Source organism: Scylla paramamosain, chromosome 4, assembly GCF_035594125.1.
Source record: "Scylla paramamosain isolate STU-SP2022 chromosome 4, ASM3559412v1, whole genome shotgun sequence".
NCBI lineage: Eukaryota > Metazoa > Arthropoda > Malacostraca > Decapoda > Portunidae > Scylla > Scylla paramamosain.
In genome coordinates, this window is record NC_087154.1 from 460,001 (window position 1) to 469,745 (window position 9,745).

Sequence of the window (9,745 nt, forward strand, 5' to 3'; positions counted from 1 at the left end):
AAGGATACTGGCCAAGGGCAACAAAAATCTAATAAAAAAATGCCCACTGAAATGCCAGTCCCTAAAAGGGTCAAAGCAGTGGTCAAAAATTGGTGGATAAGTGTCTTGAAACCTCCCTCTTGAAGGAATTCAAGTCATAGGAAGGTGGAAATACAGAAGCAGGCAAGGAGTTCCAGAGTTTACCAGAGAAAGGGATGAATGATTGAGAATACTGGTTAACTCTTGCGTTAGAGAGGTGGACAGAATAGGAGTGAGAGAAAGAAGAAAGTCTTGTGCAGCGAGGCCGCGGAAGGAGGGGAGGCATGCAGTTAGCAAGATCAGAAGAGCAGTTAGCATGAAAATAGCGGTAGAAGACAGCTAGAGATGCAACATTGCGGCATTGAGAGAGAGGCTGAAGACAGTCAGTTAGAGGAGAGGAGTTGATGAGACGAAAAGCTTTTGATTCCACCCTGTCTAGAACAGCAGTATGAGTGGAACCCCCCAGACATGTGAAGCATACTCCATACATGGACGGATAAGGCCCTTGTACAGAGTTAGCAGCTGCGGGGGTGAGAAAAACTGGCGGAGACGTCTCAGAACACCTAACTTCATGGAAGCTGTTTTAGCTAGAGATGAGATGTGAAGTTTCCAGTTCAGATTATAAGTAAAGGACAGACCGAGGATGTTCAGTGTAGAAGAGGGGGATAGTTGAGTGTCATTGAAGAAGAGGGGATAGTTGTCTGGAAGATTGTGTCGAGTTGATAGATGGAGGAATTGAGTTTTTGAGGCATTGAACAATACCAAGTTTGCTCTGCCCCAATCAGAAATTTTAGAAAGATCAGAAGTCAGGCGTTCTGTGGCTTCCCTGCGTGATATGTTTACCTCCTGAAGGGTTGGACGTCTATGAAAAGACGTGGAAAAGTGCAGGGTGGTATCATCAGCATAGGAGTGGATAGGACAAGAAGTTTGTTTTAGAAGATCATTAATGAATAATAAGAAGAGAGTGGGTGACAGGACAGAACCCTGAGGAACACCACTGTTAATAGATTTAGGAGAAGAACAGTGACCGTCTACCACAGCAGCAATAGAACGGTCAGAAAGGAAACTTGAGATGAAGTTACAGAGAGAAGGATAGAAACCGTAGGAGGGTAGTTTGGAAATCAAAGCTTTGTGCCAGACTCTATCAAAGGCTTTTGATATGTCCAAGGCAACAGCAAAAGTTTCACCAAAGTCTCTAAAAGAGGATGACCAAGACTCAGTAAGGAAAGCCAGAAGATCACCAGTCGAGCGGCCTTGACGGAACCCATACTGGCGATCAGATAGAAGGTTGTGAAGTGATAGATGTTTAAGAATCTTCCTGTTGAGGATAGATTAAAAAACTTTAGATAAGCAGGAAATTAAAGCAATAGGACGGTAGTTTGAGGGATTAGAGCGGTCACCCTTTTTAGGAACAGGTTGAATGTAGGCAAACTTCCAGCAAGAAGGAAAGGTAGATGTTGACAGACAGAGCTGAAAGAGTTTGACTAGGCAAGGTGCAAGCACGGAGGCACAGTTTCGGAGAACAATAGGAGGGACCCCATCAGGTCCATAAGCCTTCTGAGGGTTTAGGCCAGCGAGGGCATGGAAAACATCATTACGAAGAATTTTAATACGAGGCATGAAGTAGTCAGAGGGTGGAGGAGAGGGAGGAACAAGCCCAGAATCGTCCAAGGTAGAGTTTGTAGCAAAGGTTTGAGCAAAGAGTTCAGCTTTAGAAATAGATGTGATAGCAGTGGTGCCATCTGGTTGAAGTAGAGGAGGGAAAGAAGAAGAAGCAAAGTTATTGGAGATATTTTTGGCTAGATGCCAGAAATCACGAGGGGAGTTAGGTCTTGAAAGGTTTTGACATTTTCTGTTAATGAAGGAGTTTTTGGCTAGTTGGAGAACAGACTTGGCATGGTTCCGGGCAGAAATATAAAGTGCATGAGATTCTGGTGAAGGAAGGCTTAAGTACCTTTTGTGGGCCACCTCTCTATCATGTATAGCACGAGAACAAGCTGTGTTAAACCAAGGTTTAGAAGGTTTAGGACGAGAAAAGAGTGAGGAATGTACGCCTCCATGCCAGACACTATCACCTCTGTTATGTGCTCAGCACACAAAGACGGGTCTCTGACACGGAAGCAGTAGTCATTCCAAGGAAAATCAGCAAAATACCGCCTCAGGTCCCCCCAACTAGCAGAGGCAAAACGCCAGAGGCACCTTCGCTTAGGGGGATCCTGAGGAGGGATTGGAGTGATAGGACAAGATAAAGATATGAGATTGTGATCGGAGGAGCCCAACGGAGAAGAAAGGGTGACAGCATAAGCAGAAGGATTAGAGGTCAGGAAAAGGTCAAGAATGTTGGGCGTATCTCCAAGACGGTCAGGAATACGAGTAGGGTGTTGCACCAATTGCTCTAGGTCATGGAGGATAGCAAAGTTGTAGGCTAGTTCACCAGGATGGTCAGTGAAGGGAGAGGAAAGCCAAAGCTGGTGGTGAACATTGAAGTCTCCAAGAATGGAGATCTCTGCAAAAGGGAAGAGGGTCAGAATGTGCTCCACTTTGGAAGTTAAGTAGTCAAAGAATTTCTTATAGTCAGAGGAGTTAGGAGAGAGGTATACAGCACAGATAAATTTAGTATGAGAATGACTCTGTAGTCGTAGCCAGATGGTGGAAAACTCGGAAGATTCAAGAGCGTGGGCACGAGAGCAGGTTAAGTCATTGCGCACATAAATGCAGCATCCAGCTTTGGATCGAAAATGAGGATAGAGAAAGTAGGAGGGAACAGAAAAGGGATTACTGTCAGTTGCCTCAGACACCTGAGTTTCAGTGAGGAAAAGAAGATGAGGTTTAGAAGAGGAGAGGTGGTGTTCTACAGATTGAAAATTAGATCTTAGACCGCGAATGTTGCAGAAGTTAATGAAGAAAAAGTTGAGGGGGTGTCAAGACACTTAGGGTCGTCGACGGAAAGGCAGTCCGACCTGGGGACATTTATGGTCCCCTCCCCAGATGGGGACTCCGAGGCTGGTGTAGGAGTCGCCATGATTTTAAAATTTTTGGAGTGAAGGGTGTGTGTGTTATTAGGTGCTTGTAGTTTTGTGTGGAGGAAGAGAGTTGTCTTTAGAGGGCAGGCTGTGACTACCCCCTTGTGTTGTGAGACACAAAGGGAAACGTTCAGTGAGGTCACAGCTGGGTTTAATGATATATATATATATATATATATATATATATATATATATATATATATATATATATATATATATATATATATATATATATATATATATATATATATATATATATATATATATATATATATATATATATATATATATATATATATATATATATATATATATATATATATATATATATATATATATATATATATATATATATATATATATATATATATATATATATATATATATATATATATATATATATATATATATATATATATATATATATATATATATATATATATATATATATATATATATATATATATATATATATATATATATATATATATATATATATATATATATATATATATATATATATATATATATATATATATATATATATATATATATATATATATATATATATATATATATATATATATATATATATATATATATATATATATATATATATATATATATATATATATATATATATATATATATATATATATATATATATATATATATATATATATATATATATATATATATATATATATATATATATATATATATATATATATATATATATATATATATATATATATATATATATATATATATATATATATATATATATATATATATATATATATATATATATATATATATATATATATATATATATATATATATATATATATATATATATATATATATATATATATATATATATATATATATATATATATATATATATATATATATATATATATATATATATATATATATATATATATATATATATATATATATATATATATATATATATATATATATATATATATATATATATATATATATATATATATATATATATATATATATATATATATATATATATATATATATATATATATATATATATATATATATATATATATATATATATATATATATATATATATATATATATATATATATTGTGTCCACCTCTCTAACGCAAGAGTTAACCAGTATTCTCAATCATTCATCCCTTTTTCTGGTAAACTCTGGAACTCCCTGCCTGCTTCTGTATTTCCACCTTCCTATGACTTGAATTCCTTCAAGAGGGAGGTTTCAATACACTTATTCATCAATTTTTGACCACTGCTTTGACCTTTTTATGGGACTGACATTTCAATGGGCATATTTTTTATTGGATTTTTGTTGCCCTTTGCCAGTGTCACTCCTACATAAAAAAAAAAAAAGGCCCTTGTACAGAGTTAGCAGCTGGGGGGGTGGTGAGAAAAAACTGGCAGAGATATCTCAGAATGCTTAACTTCATAGAAGCTGTTTTAGCTAGAGATGAGATGTGAAGTTTCCAGTTCAGATTATAAGTAAAGGACAGACCGAGGATGTTCAGTGTGGAAGAGGGGGACAGTTGAGTGTCATTGAAGAAGAGGGGATAGTTGTCTGGAAGGTTATGTTGAGTTGATAGATGGAGAATTGAGTTTTTGAGGCATTAAACAATACCAAGTTTGCTCTGCCCCAATCAGAAATTTTAGAAAGATCAGAAGTCAGGCATCCTGTGGCTTTCCTTCATGAAATGTTTACCTCCTGAAGGGTTGGACGTCTATGAAAAGATGCGGAAAAGTGCAGGGTGGTGTCATCAGCGTAGGAGTGGATAGGACAAGAAGTTTGGTTTAGAAGGTCATTGATGAATAATAAGAAGAAAGTGGGTGACAGGACAGAACCCTGAGGAACACCACTGTTAATAGATTTAGAAGAACAGTGACCTTCTACCACAGCAGCAATAGAACGGTCAGAAAGGAAACTTGAGATGAAGTTACAGAGAGAAGGATAGAAACCGTAGGAGGGTAGTTTGGAAATGAAAGCTTTGTGCCAGACTCTATCAAAAGATCAAAAGCTTTTATGTCCAAGGCAACAGCAAAAGTTTCACCCAAATCTCTAAAAGAGGATGACCAAGACTCAGTAAGGAAAGCCAGAAGATCACCAGTAGAGTGGCCTTGACGGAACCCATACTGGCGATCAGATAGAAGGTTGTGAAGTGATAGATGTTTAACAATCTTCCTGTTGAGGATAGATTCAAAAACTCTAGATAGGCAGGAAATTAAAGCAATAGGACGGTAGTTTGAGGGATTAGAACGGTCACCCTTTTTAGGAACAGGTTGAATGTAGGCAAACTTCCAGCAAGAAGGTAAGGTAGATGTTGACAGAGAGCTGAAAGTGTTTGACTAGGCAAGGTGCAAGCACGGAGGCACAGTTTCGGAGAACAATAGGAGGGACCCCATCAGGTCCATAAGCCTTAGAAATAGATGTGATGGCATTGGTGCCTTCTGGTTGAAATAAAGGAGGGGAAGAAGAAGAAGCAAAGTTATTGGAGATATTTTTTGGCTAGATGCCAGAAGTCACGAGGGGAGTTAGATCTTGAAAGATTTTGACACTTTCTGTTAATGAAGGAGTTTTTGGCTGGTTGGAGAACTGACTTGGCATGGTTCTGGGCAGAAATATAAAGTGCATGAGATTCTGCTGATGGAAGGCTTATATATATATATATATATATATATATATATATATATATATATATATATATATATATATATATATATATATATATATATATATATATGAATGATTTAATCTTTTATGAAAACACACAAGACAAATTTCATGTAAGTTACGTGACCAATAAATAAATATTATGATTATTATTATTTATTAAAAGTTTGTTTTATTATTATTAAAAGTTTGTTATTATTATTAAAAGTTTGAGTCTTGGTCATCCTCTTTTAGAGATTTTGCTGAAACTTTTAATAATAATAATAATAATAATTTTTATTTATTGGTCACGTAACATACATGAAATTTGTCTTGTGTGTTTTGATAAAAGATTGAATCTTTCATACAAGGTCTAAAACTAACAGGTCTTATTAATCTAAAATATTCATACTCACACGATTAAAACATAAAAAGATAACTGGTACATAAAAAGATAACTGGTAACTGGTAACTGGTTCCCAAGTCTTAGTATAGTTAGCTATGATATGTTGAGAGGGCCATTATTTAAAATTGTGATACTTGCCGGCACAAAGGACTTGCACAATCGGGCTGTTTTACATTTTGATGATCTCAGCCTTTTCCCTTAGGGTAACTTTTGGTAATGGCCATTCAGTGGATGTGTTACCTCATTGATAATTACTTCGCATCTTTGTAGAGAGAACTTTCTGTATATGTCCATCAATGAATTGATATTTTTTACGCCTAATTTTGCACAGTTTTTGATTAATCGGGTTAGTTTATTTTTAGAATCAGAGCTACAATTACCATACCAACATGTGATAGAAAATGAAATGACTGACTGCACTACTGCTGTATAGAATAACTGCATAATTTTAGTGTTAATCTTAAGTTTCTTAAGTTTCCTCATGAAATGCATTCTAGAATTAACTTTTTTATATATTGCCTCGACATTACTATTAAAATTGAACCCATTTTGCTGTTGCCTTGGACATATCAAAAGCTTTTGATAGAGTCTGGCACAAAGCTTTGATTTCCAAACTACCCTCCTACGGTTTCTATCCTTCTCTCTGTAACTTCATCTTAAGTTTCCTTTGTGACCGTGATATTGCTACTGTGGTAGACGGTCCTTGTTCTTCTCCTAAATCTATTAACAGTGGTGTTCCTCAGGGTTCTGTCCTGTCACCCACTCTCTTCTTATTATTCATTAATGAACTTCTAAACCAAACTTCTTGTCCTATCCACTCCTACGCTGATGATACCACCCTGCACTTTTCCACGTCTTTTCATAGACGTCCAACCCTTAAGGAGGTAAACATATCACGCAGGGAAGCCACAGAACGCCTGACTTCTGATCTTTCTAAAATTTCTGATTGGGACAGAGCAAACTTGGTATTGTTCAATGCCTCAAAAACTCAATTCCTCCATCTATCAACTCGACACAAACTTCCAGACAACTATCCCCTCTTCAATGACACTCAACTGTCCCCCTCTTCTACACTGAACATCCTCGCTCTGTCCTTTACTTATAATCTGAACTGGAAACTTCACACCTCATCTCTAGCTAAAACTGCTTCTTATGAAGTTAGGTGTTTTGAGATGTCTCTGCCAGTTTTTCTCACCCCCCCAGCTGCTAATTCTGTACAAGGGCCTTATATGGAGTATGCTTCACATGTCTGGGGGGATTCCACTCATACTGCTCTTCTAGACAGGGTGGAATCAAAAGCTTTTCGTCTCATCAACTCCTCTCCTCTAACTGACTGTCTTCAGCCTCTGTCACCGCTGCAATGTTGCATATCTAGCTGTCTTCTACCGCTATTTTCATGCTAACTGCTCTTCTGATCTTGCTAACTGCATGCCTCCCCTCCTTCCGCAGCCTCGCTGCACAAGACTTTCTTCTTTCTCTCACCCCTATTCTGTCCACCTCTCTAATGCAAGAGTTAACCAGTATTCTCAGTCATTCATCCCTTTCTCTGTTAAACTCTGGAACTCCCTGCCTGCTTCTGTATTTCTACCTTCCTACAACTTGAATTCTTTCAAGAGGGAGGTTTCAAAACACTTATCCACCAATTTTTGACCACTGCTTTGACCCTTTTATGGGACTGGCATTTCAGTAGGCTTTTTTTTTTCTTAGATTTTTGTTGCCCTTGGCCAGTGTCACTCCTACATAAAAAAAAAAATTATATATTATATATATATATTATATATTATATATATTATATTATATATATATATATATATATATATATATATATATATATATATATATATATATATATATATATATATATATATATATATATATACGAGTATATATATATATATATATATATATATATATATATATATATATATATATATATATATATATATACGAGTATATATATATATATATATATATATATATATATAAGGAAGGGCAGGGTGGGTGGAGGAAATATGACCAACTCTTCTAATTTTCCCTGTTATTTGCAGATACCTTGGAAGGAAGGTGATGGTGAGGAACAGTGAAGAAAGATGACGGAGCAGAAACAGGCCCACACCATCCTGGAATGTGCTGCAAATAATCTTGGTTACCGGCAAAGTAAAGAGATAAAGAGATAGATAGATACAGATAGATAATTATTAGTAAGAGTGAGATTAAGATAGATAGATAATTATTATTAAGAGTGTTAGTTAGATAGATATATACAGAGATAGATAATTATTAGTAAGAGTGAGATTAAGATAGATAATTATTATTAAGAGTGCTAGATTATTATATTCTTATTATATTATTATTTTATTTGTGTGTGTGGTGTGTGTGTGTGTGTGTTCTCTTTTCCTCTTTTCAGAAGTGTGTTTGGAATGCAAGAAATATACAAGACCACAGAAGATTCTATAGTGGTGGTGGTGGTAGTAGTAGTAGTAATAGTAGTAGTAGTAGTAGTAGTACTTTATCAATATACAGGGCATTATAGAAACAATGAATGTAGTTAGGGTGGTGGTGGTGGTGGTGGTGGTGGTGGTGGTGGTGGTAATAATTTTCTACTACTGGCTCTAACAAATATACTAACATAATAACAAATATACTAACATAAATATTTATTATTTTTCTTTTACAGCTTATTTGATTTATTTAATTATTTTATTGGTGGGAGGGAAAATAATTTTTTTTGCAAATTTATTGATAAATTACATGTTTTATTTATATATTAAGTTTATTGATGTTATATTTCGCGGTTTTTTTTTTTTTTTTTTTTTTTTTTTTTTTGGGTGGCTTAATACTGCTTTGTTTTGCTTGGTAAGGGTTCTCACAGGTGTCCGCAAGAGAGAAGAGGAACATTTCACCCTCAGTCAAGAATGAAGACTTCTACATATATTTTTTTTTGGTGTTTGGCTTAATACTGCTTTGTTTTGTTTGGTAATGGTTCCCACAGGTGTCCACAAGAGAGAAGAGGAACATTTCACCCTCAGCCAAGAGTGAAGACTTCTGCTTCAGTCATCTAGGTCTCTTTAATGTAAATGTATCTATGAAGAAACAGCAGACAATGAAATAAATGTGTTGTTTGTGTTTTAACTGTTGTTGTTGTAATGCTTCCTCTGACGCGGGAGGTTCGCCCTCTGGCAGTGTTATTGTTGCCAGGGTTTTTTTTTTGGTGTGAATTGTTGCCTTGATGGTCATTTTGTTTGCATGGTGGTGTTGTCGGTGAGGCCATCTGGTCAGGATAGGCAAGGTTGTCTTCTGTTACTCAGACTGATGGCAGCCTTTTCTTTATAGGCAATGGACGCATAGCCATGTTTTCTCAACGGGTCCTTTTCTTCCAGGCTGCCATGGGAGGACGGCTGTGGTCTGCTGTCTGTTTCCACTTGCTGCGGCAACGCGGGAGCCACAGGTATAAGGTACACCGGTCGAGTTGACCACTCGACCGGTCAGGTTTAGGTTAGGTGTGATATATATATTTTTTTTTATATATATATATATATATGTCTTAGCTACATGCTTGTTAGGATGTATAATGCACCTTCGGGTGCACTTTTTTCCCTTTTCTCTCCCA

At 35.6% G+C, this 9,745-nt stretch overlaps 1 long non-coding RNA gene across 1 annotated transcript in view; it reads left to right on the top strand.

Annotated features, from left to right (window-relative positions):
- LOC135097199 (uncharacterized) overlaps positions 1 to 8,653 on the top strand; it is a 15,666-nt gene extending 7,013 nt beyond the window's left edge. The window contains exon 3 of the long non-coding RNA XR_010265459.1: positions 8,184 to 8,653. This is a non-coding gene — a long non-coding RNA (uncharacterized LOC135097199). The remainder of the gene's footprint in view (positions 1 to 8,183) is intronic.
- The last annotated feature ends 1,092 nt before the right edge of the window (positions 8,654 to 9,745 follow it).